The 19,701-nt window shown below is 34.7% G+C and overlaps 1 protein-coding gene and 1 long non-coding RNA gene across 7 annotated transcripts in view; one reads left to right on the top strand and one right to left on the bottom strand.

Annotated features, from left to right (window-relative positions):
• LpR1 (Lipophorin receptor 1) overlaps nucleotides 1–19,701 on the bottom strand; it is a 301,804-nt gene that overhangs the window by 232,110 nt on the left and 49,993 nt on the right. The gene's annotated exons all lie outside the window — the stretch shown is intronic.
• Nucleotides 10,473–14,528, top strand: LOC140754334 (uncharacterized). Its single transcript, XR_012103646.1, has 2 exons — nucleotides 10,473–13,434; nucleotides 13,581–14,528. It is a non-coding gene; the product is annotated as an uncharacterized LOC140754334 (long non-coding RNA).

The raw sequence follows: 19,701 nt of genomic DNA, 5'->3' as shown, positions 1-19,701 counted from the left end.
ACGTATTCTTATATAATGAGTAGGTTGTATATAATGCTGCTAATGCTTTATTAATTATATGTAAAAATGATGGCATTTAAAGAAAGAGAAAAGTGATTAATTATTATTAAAAAAAGACAAACCCACTGAGTTTCTTACCGGATCTTCTCAGTAGAGGTCGTGTTCCGATCCGGTAGTAGTTTAAGAAAAATATTGTAACTGACAATTTGAAAGTGCCGCCGTTGGACTATACAAAAATAAAATATATTTCATTTCATTTCATAATGATACAAAATGTAAATACGTTCTAAAACGTAACAAATGGCTAAAATTACTAAATTTCCACATTATTTCCATATGACTTTACTTGGTCCACATGTCATAAAGCATATTAAAATATAAACGGGTAATTCATCGTAGGCCTGTGTTACTTTTTTATTTCCTCCGAGTGTTTCCATGTGATGTATTTCCGCCGGGAAAAATTGTGTTACGCTCCCGTCCCCGTCGCTCATCATTTACACGATATACCGAGATATTATAGTATTATTGAAAATGTGTCTAGTAGATTCCATCTACTAAAGCCGTGGTATTTTTTCATATGATCGTTCAAAGTATTACTGTTCCACTGCTAGGCATGGGTTGCAATGAGAAGGCTATGAGGCTATTAGAATTAGGCCATAGCCTACCGCGCTGGCCAAGTGTATATTGGTAGACTTCACATGCCTTTGAGACGTTTGTTTTAAACATCACTCACCTATAAATATAGGTACCATACGACCTTTCGTTCACCATTAAAGCAAGTTATAAATAATGTCTAACATGCACATAACTTTGAAATATCAGACATATGTTTAAGTTTTGAACCTCGAACCCCTCGAACGAGAGGTCGAGGTTCAACCACTAGACTGCTTCATAAAAATTTAGTTCGTTTAAGTACACATCTTCTATAAGTACTTAATAACTGGAACAATATGCAAATCACTGTATGTTGATACTGTAGATAAATATCCTTTCGTAAAAGCTTCCAATAGGATTATTGTGGAACATTTATTCATTACTTCGTATTTGAGTTAAAATGTAATCCTTGTAATGTGTTTCGGTCCTTATTTCTCATTTATTTTTCATGTTATTTCTGTGAGTGTTTACATGTGATATATTTCCGCCGGCGTCGAAACAAATTGTGTTACGCTTCCGTCCCCGCCTGTTCGTCAGTTATATACGAATACTAGTTAGTGTAACATTTACATATAATATAATAAGGTAATATAATAAGGTATAATAAGGGTAGATATATAGGCATAATAAGGTATAATACTACCTAAAAACATATATATCTATATTTTATTAGATTTGTTGTAATGTGTCACTATTTTATATAAATGTCACTCATTATATGGCTAGTTTAGATTTATGAGTGCGCGTTGAAACAAGCAATGTGTATCTTTATTATTGCCTCGACTTGGCAGGGCCACTGCCGTGCCCCCAGATATTACCACGCTTTTATTAGCTTGACCTGTATGCATGTAGGTATGTACCTATGCATGCAACGGAATCTTTGAACTCAATTTTTACCCACTTTGAACGGTCCGATTAATTTAAAATTTTGAACACTTATCAAGAACCGATAACAGTACACGATTTTAAAAGTTTTGTCCCATTTTCCTCAACAGGATCGTTAGGATTGCGGTTTTCCTTATACGAAATAAGCGTGGTTTTTAATTTATAAACTCGACTAAGATTATTATTATAAATTATCTGATACATTTTAAGTTTGCATAATTATCTCCAATACCGCTAGTCCAATTTTGTAAAACGAAATTACAATAATATTTAACTTAGTCCCAGATATAGCCAACTAAACCAATTATTACTCCGATAGACTTACAAATATACATCGTATAATATAATATTGGAAGTATTATTATTAAAGTAACTATTTTTATTACTACTTAATTCAGAGCATTTATTGTTAGAATATACTGATAGGATATTATGTGTGGAGTGCCACATATCCCAACAATATATCCCAACAGATAGCCTCTTCATTATCACAAACACTATACGAGACCGTAATATCAAAAAATATAATAATATGTTATCACACAATATACGGTTGACGACAAAACAACTTTATATGAAAGGCTTACATGTCATTGAGTACAGCAACGTTATTAAACGCTGGCGATATTAAAAACGGTTCTCATAACCTTCGCTTACTTATTATTATTGGAATAATGAATTAGTATAAGTAACCTCATATTTACTTCATATGGAGGTGAGAACTGTGTGATTAAAGTATGTTAGGGAAAATATACGAGTACGTTAAAAAGTATCTTGGGATGTTATTGGGAAAAATATGAAGTAGATACCAATCTTTTATCTTTGAGGAAGTAGAAAACTGTAATAATTCAGTGCCTACAATATATATATCTCATGGAAACCATCAAAATTGATACACGCTCAGACCACTATAACCTACACAAATTGGGAAAATGCCACATCATTATAATTATGTTTAAATATGTTTGCAAAAGTATTGAAATACATATGTATGCCATATGTAAATGAAAAGGATTTTTGATACATTTTTACCGCAACTTTTCACCAAGACGGCAGCCCTAATGACAATACAGGCATGTTCGCCTTTTATAACCCCTGTGTAAGTATGTATAAGTATATTTATAAAATAACCACACTTAGTTCACTACAATAATTACTTTACAATATTAGACAGCTCAGTCTTAAATAATTTGAACGCAGTAATTGCGTCGTCAAGTAGAAACTTATTACTTGCTCATTATTCAGAATCCATTTCAGATCTTAGATTTAGCCACAGATAATACCAGCGAAATAAAGTGATAATATCAGTATTTCTCGCGGCTTTAGAAGATTATTCTGATAAGCACCTGCTCTTGTAAGGATTGCGGTGGATTTCTAGTAAATAGCTTTGAGGCCAAGGTACTCAGAATGTACTCTTAAAATATAACACTATGGTGGTGTTAAAATTATATCACAAATTTTTGCTACAAGATTATAGAATTTCTATTAAAAATGTAATTTAATAAATTTGATTTAAACGATGTTTGCAGATTTTTTACATATTACCTATTTTCTTTATTATCGTTATAACAAGCCTTACTAATTTAAACTTCAGTTACAAGTTACAAAGAGGCAAGTTCTTCATTAGTCTCATATTAATCCAATGATTAAATTCCAATAATTCCAAAGAATTTGATTTTAATCGCATTTTAATAATATCCTATATACTATATATTAGTCTACGGTCACTGAAGCACTCCATTTTGAAGTCCAAAAGTAGGACATATTTTTTTAATTATAATATTAATTCTTTGTAAATTCTAATACCCATCTGTATTTTTTCGCATCATTTACATGATCTGTATGTAAAGACACTTTTTAAAAACAAATTACTTCAAAAATCGACTAACAGGTTATTATATAATAACTTCAGTACTTTGACAAAATTCAAGAATCTAGATACATGACGAGAATAATTAGTTCCGTTTTGAACATGCTTCATACAGATTTAGTCGAAATTGAGTTTGTTTCGTGAATTCACTTACATCCTTATGCGGGCTTGTAAAGATATTTGATAGAATGAATTGATTCTTGCTTGACGTGCAAAATTAATTTCCATGTATATATAGTTTATTGTTTGCCCTATTGTGATCTGATTTGAAAGATACAACATGACATATCTCTATTGTATATGTATATCACACATTTCAACTTAAACCGCAACGATTAGTTTATTAACTGCCATAGCCATTCTGCATTATGTATAACTACCATAATAAATATCTTCTTTTATAATATTATGAGTAAATGACGCATTCTTCCACATAAAGTCAAATACAAAATTTAAAAATTTTGCTTGGCACGGAATGAATAGGAGAACCTCTGTAAATCATAACGACACCACATTAATTACCACTCCATTAGAGAGATTCACCATTTGACTATTGATCAGGCCAAAAATATCCCAAATTTCATGTGCATAATAAGCATGACGTATACAATACACAGTACAGACATACATAATATGATGTATACAATATACAGATATGGATTTACCATATCTGTCCGGTGTCCACAGCGTAATTGATTTAACTCGCTTCCGATAGCAGATTCAGCTGAAATTTCCCAAGCATATGCAAATCTAATAACGTGGCATTAATATGCTCCAATAAGACGATCGAGTCGGCACACAGTTAACGGATTATCAGGTGAATGTAAAGTCTCGGATATCGAGCACCTATTGTGCATAATATGAATCTACGTAGTAAATATATGATCACAAGGAAATCATAAAGCCCAAAATATACTGATATATTTTAAATAATCCTACTTATGTTTTAATATCACAATACAAAGTAGTCTTAGTCTACTTGGTTAGAAATGTGGCCCTTCAAACGAAGGTTAGAGACAGACAGACACCAGGCACGCCTCTGATTTATAAAGTTATGTGTACGTATTATAATTTAATGATTATTTGCTTAAGCGGCTTAATAATTCATCAAGCTAACCTAACCTAACCTAACCTAAATCCCTCTGAGAAACTCATGCAGTGATGAGTTAACAAGAAGTTGTCCGAAACATCCAAATCAATTTTCACATTTCATCATCACATTTAATTTTAACATTTATTTATAATCAACGTAATTTTACAAAGAATTTAACACCCATAAAATAGTCAATAATGCTGACACCTCGTTTATCACAAGTGTCACACGTATTATGTAACCCTAACTGATACTATATGAACTCAGCCCTTTGAAGCTCGGTAAGGGAGGCATCGCGTTCTTTCCATTGGCCTGACATCGCGATGCAATAAATCAACCGTGAACAGCACACGCTAGAGATAAGGACGTGAAACAAAAGGGCTCCATAAATCGTTATTAACTACCGCTTCAGGCCCTTCGAGACACGAGCGCAAAATATGTATATGTATAGCGAAAATGGCAGTATAAAGACAAGCATATCTTATGACATATTCATATGGAACCTATACCTACTAATATTATAAAAAATAAGTTGTTTGTTTGTTTACGGGTTTAACTTTTATTCGTATTTAGAAATAGCAATTGTTGGTGGAGATTTTAGTTCACACGTAATTAGTAACCTAGGAGATCTGGCCGCAGATATCCTAATTGACCTCTCTGTAGCACGCGCCATCATATAATCGGGAGGTCAATAAAAATGGTCGTTAGGCTCTGTTTATCTGAAATAAATCCATTTCTATTCTATATAAATTCATACTTACATATACATTATTTGAAGGTGGTAGAATCCTTTTTGGTTCGACTCCGATGGTACAACCGCCACGCCTATTTCTGCCTAATAACAGCAGCGCTGCTGTGTTCCGGTTTGAAGGGAGACAGACTTTTTCGAGGCGTTACAGCTTAGTCCTCAGGGGTAGCGGCGCATCTGTGGCTGACTTCAGGTAGGAATATCTAATCCTATCTGAGGTTGATTACAGATGTCCATGGGCGGCAGTAGCAACTTACCATCAGGTGGACTGTATGCTCGTCTGCTACTCCTATATTATAAAAAAAAAACATATTTCTCAGCTTGTTCAGTCGAAGCCACAGGCAAAGCCTAGTAGCATTATAAAATCACGTACATGCTCTTTATGACAGCTATGTGACACACTTTACTGCCTACTTTCATGGCGTGAGGTTAAAAGATTTTTCTAATCCTACAATTTTTAGTACCCATATTTCACATGTTTATGATTTACTACAAAATGCAAATTTTATCGCAAATTAAGAAAACTTATAAAGTTGCCGTTCTAACTTTCAAAATATTTGTTTACACTTTAGGACTTTAAAAACAAATTCATTTGAATCATCACACGAATCGGCCTGAAATAATTGTATCTATTTTTGCTTTGTTTATGTACCTTTACCTTTTTCGATATTTTGTTCTTACGGTTTTAATATAAGCTTGGGTGGTGATAATACTGTGGGTGAAGGTCATCGTATAAAAACATAACTATTTCGACACAGAGCAAAGTCACCCTTAGAATGAAGCAATGTCAAACCATAATACAAAACCATAATTTAGGCATATTTCGTAAGAAAACAACAGCTTGTTTGAATGAAAATGTAATCCGAAAGGCGTTAAATACGTTTCCGATTGACTAAATATTGAGACGAAGTAAACAAGAAGCGACACAACAAATTGCTATTTTCGAATGATCGACTCCTTCAAATGTAAATCGGTATTAAGGCGACGCAGTAGGTACACCGTAGTTCTGATTATAGTTTTGTTTTACAAATAAGTGCATAAAGTTATTAATAATCCGTTTATCCGAAGTGATGTCTAATAAAGATCGATATTTGACAATTTTTGACAAACAGGAAATTCTTCAAATTTCAATCTTCTACAGGCAAAATAAGGAAAGATTGATTGAAGGTAGAACCACTTTAGTTGGTAGAACCCTTTGTGGTTCGTCTCCGGCGACACCACCGCCACACCTATTTCTGCCTAATAACAGCAGTGATAGTCGCTGTTGATGATGATCCAACAAGCCAGATACAAAATTTCATAGTGTTTGCTCCAAAATTGACGGTTGTTCAAATGAACTTTTAACCCTTATTTTACCCTCTACGGGGTTGATTTTTCAGAAAGGGATAAATAGGCGTGTCCTTGTTCCTATCTAGAAAGCCAAATACTAAATTTAATATTAGTTGCTTTAAAATTAAAGGATTTCAAAAAAACTGTCATCCTCTATTTTACTCACTTAGGGGTAGAATTTCCAAAAGGCCTTTCTTAGTATTTATTAACGCTATATAGCAAACCAATTTCAGAACTCTAAGTTGAGTGGTTTTGGCTGTCCGTTGATTTCTGAAAAATTAAAAATTCATTTAGTTAGTCAGTCAGTCAGTCACCTTGCTGTTTTATATATATATATATATATATGTTTTTATAATCCCTGTTTAATTTCCTTTCATTTGATACCCTACTCAATAGGTTCGGTTACATTTTTTGTTTAAATGTGTTACTATTTCGCTTCAAAAAATCCGCCATTTTCAATTTTGTTTTCTAACACCTATCTAAGGACACTCGGGTCATTGGGACGAATATAATGTCACCTTAATTGTCGAAATGTTTGTTAGATCCTATCAAATACAGGACAGACTTGGCAGTCGGGTAAAAACACACGAGAATAATATCAATTATCAATTCGGATTGATAAGTGATGTTATTCGCGTGTGTTTTTACTCGTTATAGCGAGTACCGAATTGATAATTGATATTATTTGTCAAGATATAAATCAAGAGGCGGCCAATTGTGATATATCACAATTTGAGTATTGCTAAAACTATTGGCATATATGACGAATTATACAAGACAGGATAATAGTTCATGCGAGTGTTCTGTTGAAGTGCAAGTGTGCAATTCGACATAATTTGAGACAATAGGTTAATGGCGCTTATCCGAGGAAGGTTGGCCTCTATCCGTAGATGAGAAGTGTATTGGGCATTTCCCGGCACAGTTATTAGCTGCTACGTAATGACGGTCCTTGAAGATCTTGTGAACCTCTTAACCCATGCAATTCCAAATATTAAGCAACCGATATACGAATTATGTACCGACTATCGTCCATTACACTATTGTCGACTGAAAATAGATGAGTTGAGAATTTACCTAAATTGATACGTAGCATAGATATCTACTCTTAAATGGGATAGCACCAATTTCGAATCAAGAGCTCAGGGGCTGGTATCACAGAGAAATCCGGAATGCTTCAAAATTAACAAAAATCCTTTAAAATTATTAAGTAATAAGTAGGTACTGATATTATATGCGCACTAATTTCAAAAGAAATAAATGACTTAAAACTATCTTAAAACCATTGCCCATAACCACAGATTAATAAATAGTTACTACGTAACCATAACAATGTTACGAGTACTTATTGCAACTATATACTTTGCTTTATTTATGAAGTATTAGGTACACTGCACAGGATTAAAATTGATATATTTTTTTATTAATTCATTCAACTATCGTTAGCCTATTCGCCTTAACAGATAAGTCGTTTGTTTATGAGCAAGAGGCGCACGGATGTCGGATTCTACTTGTCGCGTGCCATTGGCTCCGACGTTTCAACACTTATTAATAAAGCTCAGATAGGACCTTTATATTTTATTGTATACGATAATTGAGAAAATATCGGCAATTATCGTTTCAAAGGATGCAAGCGAATTTTCCTTTAGGTGAGGTGTCATTAGGTGGTAAGGTTTAGGTGAGGTGACGAGCATGCAGTCTATCTGATGGTAAGTAGCTACTACCGCCCATGAACATCTGTAATCAACCCCAGATACGATTAGATATTCCTTCGTGAGGTCAGCCACAGACGCGCTGCTACCCCTGAGGACTAAGCTGGAACGCCTCGAAAAAAGTATACCTCTCTTACCACACCCTTCAAACCAGAACACAGCAGTGCTTAACGCTGCTGTTATGAGGCAGAAATAGGTGTGGCGGTGGTGCCGCCGGAGTTGAACCACTAAGTGTTCTACCACCTTCAAATTAGTTATAACTTCTAATAATATGTAAACCATACTTTTAAAACATAATTGCTAACACTATAATACATAAAGCTTGTAGACCCTGATGCGTGAACAGCAGTATTAAACGCTATCCTCAAAGGTAGACATCTGTGTCTGTCCATGGATGATAGTGGGGACTTAGGGTAAGAATCCCACTACTATATTGCTATATATGAATCACGCTATTATCTTGAGGGAAGAAATATAACATACTCAACGATAATAATACCTCTGTTATTTCTAAAAGATTCAACCTGCAAACATAACGCCTGAAGCTAAACAAAATCAGTTCGTGTCAACTTGTGACCGCCATAAACGAAACATTCTATAAAGAAAGCCATTACGTGGCGCATAAAGGAATGAGTATAAATCAAGAGGCGGCCATTACCGCGGCGCGTTATTGTGCGCCACGTTTGTGCCGGCGTCGCAATAAGCGCCATTACCGAACAGGTCAGCTTTGCTTCCAATCTAATGTTGTCTTGTAACGACTCAATATGACTTTTTACAGTTAAGGCGCTAGTATATTCTGGTTTGAAGGGTGTGGTAAGGGAAACATATTTATCCGACGCGTCCTATCTTAGTAATCAGGGAAAGCAAAGCATTTGTAACCGAACCTTGAATGGCTTCTAATTTTATCTTTGTTGATTACAAATATTCCCGAGCAGCAGCTGCCACTTACTATAAGGTGGACTATATACTCGTTTCCTACTACTGTATTGAAAGAAAAAATACAACATATTGTACAATGGTCAACAATAATAATACCTCTGTCATCTCAAAAAGATTCAACCTGCAAACATAACGCCTGAAGCTAAACAAAATCAGTTCGTGTCAACTTGTGACCGCCATAAACGAAACATTCTATAAAGAAAGCCATTACGTGGCGCATAAAGGAATGAGTATAAATCAAGAGGCGGCCATTACCGCGGCGCGTTATTGTGCGCCACGTTTGTGCCGGCGTCGCAATAAGCGCCATTACCGAACAGGTCAGCTTTGCTTCCAATCTAATGTTGTCTTGTAACGACTCAATATGACTTTTTACAGTTAAGGCGCTAGTATATTCTGGTTTGAAGGGTGTGGTAAGGGAAACATATTTATCCGACGCGTCCTATCTTAGTAATCAGGGAAAGCAAAGCATTTGTAACCGAACCTTGAATGGCTTCTAATTTTATCTTTGTTGATTACAAATATTCCCGAGCAGCAGCTGCCACTTACTATAAGGTGGACTATATACTCGTTTCCTACTACTGTATTGAAAGAAAAAATACAACATATTGTACAATGGTCAACAATAATAATACCTCTGTCATCTCAAAAAGATTCAACCTGCAAACATAACGCCTGTAGCTAAACAAAATCAGTTCGTGTCAACTTGTGACCGCCATAAACGAAACATTCTATAAAGAAAGCCATTACGCGGCGCATAAAGGAATGAGTATAAATCAAGAGGCGGCCATTACCGCGGCGCGTTATTGTGCGCCACGTTTGTGCCGGCGTAGCAATAAGCGCCATTACCGAACAGGTCAGCTTTGTTTCCAATCTAATGTTGTCTTGTAACGACCAAATATGACTTTTTAGTCAAGAAAAATATACTCTTTTTTAAAACTAAACGTTTTCTAAAAAAATAGAATAATAAAAAATGTTTCAATATATTAGAATCTTGGTTTCACTCCAGAGGCACCACCGTCACGCCTATTTCTGGCCGAACAGCATCAGTTTTCAGCGCTGCTATATTACTGTTTCAAAGGTGTTGTAAAGGAGACTACCGAAGCGTGACAAATTATTCCCCAAGGGTAGCGTATGTAGTATAGAGGACACTCGTTCCGGGGCAGATCGCAGCGCGGTTGGCTCCCGCCTACGCCGCCTGCATCGCGAGGCCAAGATCAGCGCGGAACTTACCCTCGAGGTACGTACAATAGACCATACCGAGGCAATAGATTTATGAATAAAAATTACGTTAATGTTATTAATGAACAGGAAACTACATCAGAACTAGAACCAAAATTAGACCAGTTTTTTCGTGAATAACCAATATCATTCTATTCTAGCTAGTAACAGCAATTGTTATGTTCATATATCTATAGCCTCGTATAGTAAAACTTATTCATTCTTAGTCGATACAGGTGCCTCATTATCGGCTATAACTTATAAACATGTGTGTCATCTGAACCTCCCATTTCATAACGATAGCGTCACTATAAATGGACTTGGAGGCAAAGTACAAACTATCGGATACGTTTACATTCCATTACTCTTAAAAGGACAAGTTATTAATCATAAATTCTTTGTGTTCGACTCGTTACCAATTTTGTCGAATGGAATTTTAGGACGTGATTTTTTAAGACAATTTAGGGCTCATTTAGATTTTAATAAAAATATATTGTCTTTAAATTTTGGATTGAATCAGAATGTAAGTCTACCTATAAACAGTACTTGCACATATAATGATTTTTATATACCATCTCGCAGTGAGTCGGTGCATTTTATTCAAACTAAATTTAAAACAGACTGTGTTATTTGTTCAGAAGAATTACAAGATGGTGTTTACCTTGCCAGTTCTATTGCAAGTCCGGTAAATGGTATGGTTCCAGTAAAAATTTTGAATACCACAGATGAAAATATTACTCTGTCGAATATTAGTCCTGTGGTACACGACCTCAGTGAATATAGTATTTGCTCTTTTGATAAATCAGATAATAGTTCCGATAGAGTAAAAACTTTATTTTCTTTAATAAAACTAACCAATCTCAATACTGAAGAGTCCGAAAGTATAAAAAGGATTTGTGCCAAATATGCCAACATTTTTTACTTGCCGGGTGATACATTAACTGTTACGGATATTTATACACATAATATTTCACTGAAGCCGAATGTTAGTCCAGTTTTTGCAAAACCTTACAGATTACCTAAAATTCATAAAGATGAAATTAAGCGACAACTAAGTGAAATGTTAAAGGAAGGTATTATTGAACCAAGTAGAAGCAACTGGTCGAGTCCCGTATTGTTAGTGCCTAAAAAATGTGATTCAACTAAGCAGAAAAAGTGGCGTTTAGTGGTGGATTACCGAAAGCTGAATAATTGCATAGAAGACGATAAATATCCGCTTCCTGACATAACGGAAATATTAGAATCATTGTCTGGAAGTGTCTATTTTTCACATTTAGACTTACATCAGGGTTACTATAATGTTGAATTAGATAAAACGAGTAGAAAATATACAGCTTTTTGTTCAGGTCAATATCAAATGTGTCGAATGCCTATGGGTTTAAAAACCAGCCCTAGTTCATTCTCCAGACTAATGAATTTGGCAATGTCAGGTTTGAATAATGAAAAATGCTTAATTTACATGGATGATTTGATAGTTTTTGGACGTAATTTGGAATGTCATAATAGGAATTTACAGGATGTATTTGAAAGGTTACAAAAAGTAAAGTTAAAGTTAAATCCTTCTAAATGTACTTTTCTGAAGAAGGAAATTCTGTATTTAGGCCATTTAATATCAAATGAAGGTATATTACCCGATCCAGAGAAAGTTGTCACTATAAAAAATTACCCTTGTCCCCAGAATGTAGACGAAGTAAAAAGATTCGTTGCATTCACAAATTATTACAGGAAGTTTATACCAAATTTTTCCGAAATTGCATATCCCCTGAATAATCTTTGTAAGAAAAATATTAACTTTACTTGGGATAAAAAATGTCAAGATGCTTTTGAAACTCTCAAACAACGTATTATTTCACCTCCTATTTTAGATTACCCAGATTTTTCACAGGAAAATTACTTTATATTACAAACAGATGCTTCAAATAAGGCAATAGGAGCTATTTTGTCAAATAAAAATAACCGTCCCGTAGCTTTCACTAGTAGAACTCTGAACAAAGCCGAATCAAATTACCCAGTCATAGAGAAAGAACTATTAGCTATAGTTTGGGCTGTTAAGCATTTTCGCCCTTACTTATATGGTCAGTATTTCAAAATAAGAACGGACCATAAACCATTGATTTATTTATTTGGGATGAAAGATCCATCAAGCAGGCTAATGAAATTTCGGTTAATACTGGAAGAGTATAATTTTGATGTAGAGTATGTTAAAGGTGCGGATAATGCAGCTGCAGATGCGTTATCTAGAATCTGTTTAACTTCAAAAGAACTGAAGGATATGTGTTACGACATTAATGTATTAACACGAGCCCAATACAGGAAAATTAATATTCCAGATCCTTTCCCGTTGAATATGGCACACACTTGCTTGAGGCCTGCGCAACCAAAGGTAGTGAGTGCTCATGTCAAACCGGTAGAATCTGTAGAAATGTGTATGGTAAACGCCAATGATTTAAGAAAATTGAGGAAGCTAGGACACATATGTAATGAAAATAAAACTTTTTGTTATGATGCAAAGAAAAATATAATTTATATAAAGTATCTTAGCTCAGACTCACAAATGACGCGACGCGAATTTGTGAATGAACTAGATAAATATTGTGCTAATATAAAAGTAAATGAAGTATGCATAATAAAGAAAGACGGCAATGAAGAATTTATTAAGAAATTAATTAAAGAAATAAAGAGTATGAAAAATAGGTCAGGCCCACGCGTTTGTATAATAAATAATGTAAAAACGATTTATAACAAAGACGACAGGAAGGTAATTTTGAACGATTTCCATCTCCTGCCTAGCAGTGGCCATGCTGGCATGAGAAGGATGATCAATAATATTAAAAGATATTATTATTGGCCTGGATTAGATAATGAAGTTAGAAATTATGTAAAACGTTGTGACAAATGTCAACGTCAAAAACATTCCTTACCAATAAAGGAACCCATGAATATAACAACAACTGCTAATACGGCATTTGAAAAGATATATCTCGACTTGGTAGGTCCACTTGAAGTTGATAACAATGGTTTCTCATACATTTTAACTATTCAGTGTGAATTGACTAAGTATGTTGAAGCGTATCCCTTGGTGACTAAAAAAGCAGAGGAAGTAGCGAAAAGTTTTGTTAACAATTTCATCCTTAGGTATGGAGTACCGAGAGAAATAGCTACAGACAGAGGCAAGGAGTTTATCGCAGCTACGTTTAAAGAGGTATGTAGTTTATTACAAATAAAACAGTTAAACTCTACAGCACATCATCACCAATCAATAGGTGCATTGGAAGTGTCTCATAAAAACTTAAATTCATTTCTTAGAATCCAAACTGATAATCACCCAGAGACATGGAGCAGTTGGCTCCCATTCTGGTCATTTGCTTTTAACACTACGGTTCACTCAGAAACTAAGTTTACCCCGTATGAATTAGTATTTGGAAAGAAATGTTCGCTACCTAGTAATTTAACTGCACATCTAGAACCATTGTATAACCTTGATGACTACCCTTGTGAACTTAAATATCGTATACAAATGACTCAAAAGGAAGCGAGAAATAATTTATTAAAATGTAAACAGGATAGAAAATTAAGGTATGATAAATATACTAATGCAATTACATACCACCCTAATGATATGGTGTTGGTTAAAAATGAAACTGGTAACAAATTGTGTTCATTATTCTCAGGTCCCTTTAAAGTAATTAAGGATAAACCGCCAAATGTGGAGATATTAAAAAAATGGAAAGGTGGACTTAGTACATAAAAATCGTACAAAGTTGTATGTACAATAAAAAATACAGGACCAGGATTTTATGGTTAATATTGAAAAAAAAAATTGATTTATTTACTTACTGTCTTATTAATCTCATTTCAATAAATGTATCTTATGTATTTTTAATTTAGTGGATTTAGTTTTACCTAAACATGAAAACATGGAAAATATAAAAAAAAAAATGTCACTTTCATAATATTATGTAATCATTTTTTTTTTTTCTTTTGGATGGATGGTGTAGTAGTATAAGTGAGTGTTAATATATGACTCATATTATTCCCTATATAATCGATTATTGTGTGTAACAAATACAGTCTTGATTTGAACTCCGGTCGTCTCACTTAACCCACAACACCCACCGTACATGGCGACCCTGCCGAAAGAGTACGCTCCGTAACGCGATGCGCTTCCCATTTTTGGAGTGGAATTCTTGCGTGGCTAATTTCTTTGTCTAATTGAGTGCCTAGTTTCTTTGTCTCAGTAATAATGAAGTTAAATTACTTTCATTCGCGCCAGCAACAATACGTGTTAAAATCTCAAAAAAAATGGGCAAACAACAGTCAAAAGAGGAAACCATAATTGTGCAAAATGCGGCGGCCGGCGATAATAATTCGCAATTTCACGAATTCAGAGTGCATCTTTCCTCCATCAATATATTACTAGGTGTGATTGTGCTGGTCATACTATTGGGTGCGATATATTGTGTTTATCGCGCGTATAAGCGGTGCCACATAAGGTGGATATCGACGGAGATAAATCGGAATACGTTGCGGGGATCCTTATTCCGCCAGTTCAGGCAGCCCGTTCTTCCCATGTCCGCAGCAGACGAGGGCCACCAGCCAGGTCAGGCCGTGTTCTCCAAGGCGAGAGTGTGAGTGCGTGCAGTGCGTAGTGCGTAGTGCGTAGTGCGAAATATATAACGTTGCGGCGCGTAATAATATATCTCTAAGGACAGTAAGTAAATTAGCTATATGATAGTAACTTCAATTGGTAGTGATATTTTGTTTTAGTTGGGTTACTCGCTTAAAATGTTTACTCTTAAAATATGTACGTGCGAATTACTTTTAATTAACTACATGTTGGTGGTAAGTTATGGCTCTTTTGTTAAATCAATTATATGAAGAGTTAAAGAAAGTAAAATCATATTTAATTAAGATTGGACCAAGTAGACGACAAGGAAATATATTACAAATTAAGTTGAATGAAGCTAACGTTATTTTTAATGAATATTCGAGTTGGTTAGTAAATTTTAAAAAAGAGAAAAGTGAGGGAAAAATTAAGAGTGAGGACATATTAATTTATGAGAATTCTTGTAGGAAGTTTGATTTATTATATAACGATATTTTATATCTGTGTTCCGGTAGTGTTGAAAGCAAAAGTTGTACCAAAATGGATACCTTTGATTTAAAAACGGCTTTGACCTTGATGCCTGTTATGACTAACGACGAAATGAGTATAAAACAGTTAATAGATAGTATTCAGTACTACGATTCCTTACTTAAATCGTCCGATTGTAAAAAGAACTTAACAAAATTTGTATTAAAAAGCAGACTATCACAATCTGCTAAGTTACGTCTTCAAGATGACTATTCCAATGTTGAAACGTTAGTTATTGACATGAAAAAACAATTATTGCCAACTAAAGGCGCGACAGCTATTCAAAAAAAATTACATAATATCAAACAAAATGACATGTCTATTTCAGATTTCGGAGAAGAAATTACGGAGTTGTTTGTGAACCTCACGATTGCGCAAGCCGACGGTAAATCAGAGGGTTACAATGTTTTAAAGCCCATTAATGAAAAACAAGCAATTAAACAGTTTTCCGATGGCTTACGAAATCGTAGGCTCAGTACTTTAATAGCGGCTAGAAATTTTGGCTCGCTAAAAGATGCGATTCAAGCAGCCAAAGATGAGGAAACCTCGTCCCCCTCTACTTCGGGTGAAGTAATGGGTATGTATAAACGAAATTATTCAACTAAGCATTTTAATAATAGTTTTCGGTGTAACCGTGGAAGACCTCATCGCCAAACGTCTTCACATAGAGGACACTCGTTCCGGGGCAGATCGCAGCGCGGTTGGCTCCCGCCTACGCCGCCTGCATCGCGAGGCCAAGATCAGCGCGGAACTTACCCTCGAGGTACGTACAATAGACCATACCGAGGCAATAGATTTATGAATAAAAATTACGTTAATGTTATTAATGAACAGGAAACTACATCAGAACTAGAACCAAAATTAGACCAGTTTTTTCGTGAATAACCAATATCATTCTATTCTAGCTAGTAACAGCAATTGTTATGTTCATATATCTATAGCCTCGTATAGTAAAACTTATTCATTCTTAGTCGATACAGGTGCCTCATTATCGGCTATAACTTATAAACATGTGTGTCATCTGAACCTCCCATTTCATAACGATAGCGTCACTATAAATGGACTTGGAGGCAAAGTACAAACTATCGGATACGTTTACATTCCATTACTCTTAAAAGGACAAGTTATTAATCATAAATTCTTTGTGTTCGACTCGTTACCAATTTTGTCGAATGGAATTTTAGGACGTGATTTTTTAAGACAATTTAGGGCTCATTTAGATTTTAATAAAAATATATTGTCTTTAAATTTTGGATTGAATCAGAATGTAAGTCTACCTATAAACAGTACTTGCACATATAATGATTTTTATATACCATCTCGCAGTGAGTCGGTGCATTTTATTCAAACTAAATTTAAAACAGACTGTGTTATTTGTTCAGAAGAATTACAAGATGGTGTTTACCTTGCCAGTTCTATTGCAAGTCCGGTAAATGGTATGGTTCCAGTAAAAATTTTGAATACCACAGATGAAAATATTACTCTGTCGAATATTAGTCCTGTGGTACACGACCTCAGTGAATATAGTATTTGCTCTTTTGATAAATCAGATAATAGTTCCGATAGAGTAAAAACTTTATTTTCTTTAATAAAACTAACCAATCTCAATACTGAAGAGTCCGAAAGTATAAAAAGGATTTGTGCCAAATATGCCAACATTTTTTACTTGCCGGGTGATACATTAACTGTTACGGATATTTATACACATAATATTTCACTGAAGCCGAATGTTAGTCCAGTTTTTGCAAAACCTTACAGATTACCTAAAATTCATAAAGATGAAATTAAGCGACAACTAAGTGAAATGTTAAAGGAAGGTATTATTGAACCAAGTAGAAGCAACTGGTCGAGTCCCGTATTGTTAGTGCCTAAAAAATGTGATTCAACTAAGCAGAAAAAGTGGCGTTTAGTGGTGGATTACCGAAAGCTGAATAATTGCATAGAAGACGATAAATATCCGCTTCCTGACATAACGGAAATATTAGAATCATTGTCTGGAAGTGTCTATTTTTCACATTTAGACTTACATCAGGGTTACTATAATGTTGAATTAGATAAAACGAGTAGAAAATATACAGCTTTTTGTTCAGGTCAATATCAAATGTGTCGAATGCCTATGGGTTTAAAAACCAGCCCTAGTTCATTCTCCAGACTAATGAATTTGGCAATGTCAGGTTTGAATAATGAAAAATGCTTAATTTACATGGATGATTTGATAGTTTTTGGACGTAATTTGGAATGTCATAATAGGAATTTACAGGATGTATTTGAAAGGTTACAAAAAGTAAAGTTAAAGTTAAATCCTTCTAAATGTACTTTTCTGAAGAAGGAAATTCTGTATTTAGGCCATTTAATATCAAATGAAGGTATATTACCCGATCCAGAGAAAGTTGTCACTATAAAAAATTACCCTTGTCCCCAGAATGTAGACGAAGTAAAAAGATTCGTTGCATTCACAAATTATTACAGGAAGTTTATACCAAATTTTTCCGAAATTGCATATCCCCTGAATAATCTTTGTAAGAAAAATATTAACTTTACTTGGGATAAAAAATGTCAAGATGCTTTTGAAACTCTCAAACAACGTATTATTTCACCTCCTATTTTAGATTACCCAGATTTTTCACAGGAAAATTACTTTATATTACAAACAGATGCTTCAAATAAGGCAATAGGAGCTATTTTGTCAAATAAAAATAACCGTCCCGTAGCTTTCACTAGTAGAACTCTGAACAAAGCCGAATCAAATTACCCAGTCATAGAGAAAGAACTATTAGCTATAGTTTGGGCTGTTAAGCATTTTCGCCCTTACTTATATGGTCAGTATTTCAAAATAAGAACGGACCATAAACCATTGATTTATTTATTTGGGATGAAAGATCCATCAAGCAGGCTAATGAAATTTCGGTTAATACTGGAAGAGTATAATTTTGATGTAGAGTATGTTAAAGGTGCGGATAATGCAGCTGCAGATGCGTTATCTAGAATCTGTTTAACTTCAAAAGAACTGAAGGATATGTGTTACGACATTAATGTATTAACACGAGCCCAATACAGGAAAATTAATATTCCAGATCCTTTCCCGTTGAATATGGCACACACTTATGGAAAGGTCAGCTTCGCTTCAGATAAATTGTCCTTTTTTTTTTAAACAACTGCAGATCATGGATATTAATAATCAAACTCTTACCACCAGGTAGACTGCATGCTTGTTTCCTACTTTTATGACATAAAGAATACAATATCATAATATAGCCACGCTGTTATGTAAATTTAAACGATGTACAAAATTAAGTATCCTTCTCCGCAATGCCGTCCAGTATCATTCGCGTAACTTGTGACCAAAGCGAAGCCCTATTACGTAGCGCATAAAAGAAACGAGTATAAATCAGAGGCGCCGGCGTCATTGTGTGCGCCATTGTACGCTACGTCACGTTTGTGGCATCAATGTAGCAAAATACGCGCCATTATCGGACAGGTCAGCTTCAATTCCGATAGGTTATCCTTTTATTTTGTTTCGAGAGAGAAAAGATTTCGATTTTTGGAGGATCGGACTGGGCGTTATTTTTTGTTACTAAAAACACCCTCCGTGACCACATTACTCATTTGGAAAATAGTAAGATAGAAATGAGTAAGATTTTGGGAACGTACCACCAGCAAAATTACTTTTAACGTGAAGCAATTCATGCTTTGGCGAAAGGGTGTTGAAGCCGGGTGACTTACATATATTATGTAGCGACCATCTCAGTTCTGAGGAATTCTGTAGGTTCGTGGGCAGCAGTGACCACCTACCATCGGATGAACTGCATGCTCGTTTGTTACTTAAATTTTATAAAAATAAAATAGAGAACTTGCACCGATTCTTTTCTTAGAATATGCCCTTAAGACTCTTCATGTGTTATGACTATAACAGAAGACCACAAGGTATCGTATTCTCGAACAGTACACAACAGTCACAGAACAGAACAAATATTTAACTAAATGCGGTTTGCAGTGCATTAGTGTCCTTTATAAAATTTGTTACCGCCAGAAACAAATTCCATTAGGTAGCGACATAAAAGAAATGAGTATGATTCTGAGATGCCGGCTGCTAGCGCATGTCCGTGCTATTATATGGAATAC

Source organism: Epargyreus clarus, unplaced genomic scaffold (genome assembly GCF_041222505.1).
Source record: "Epargyreus clarus isolate Ecla_fem2 unplaced genomic scaffold, WU_Ecla_fem_2.2 ptg000003l, whole genome shotgun sequence".
NCBI lineage: Eukaryota > Metazoa > Arthropoda > Insecta > Lepidoptera > Hesperiidae > Epargyreus > Epargyreus clarus.
Note: the sequence above shows the minus strand (reverse complement) of the source record. Positions and strands in the feature narration are given on the sequence as shown.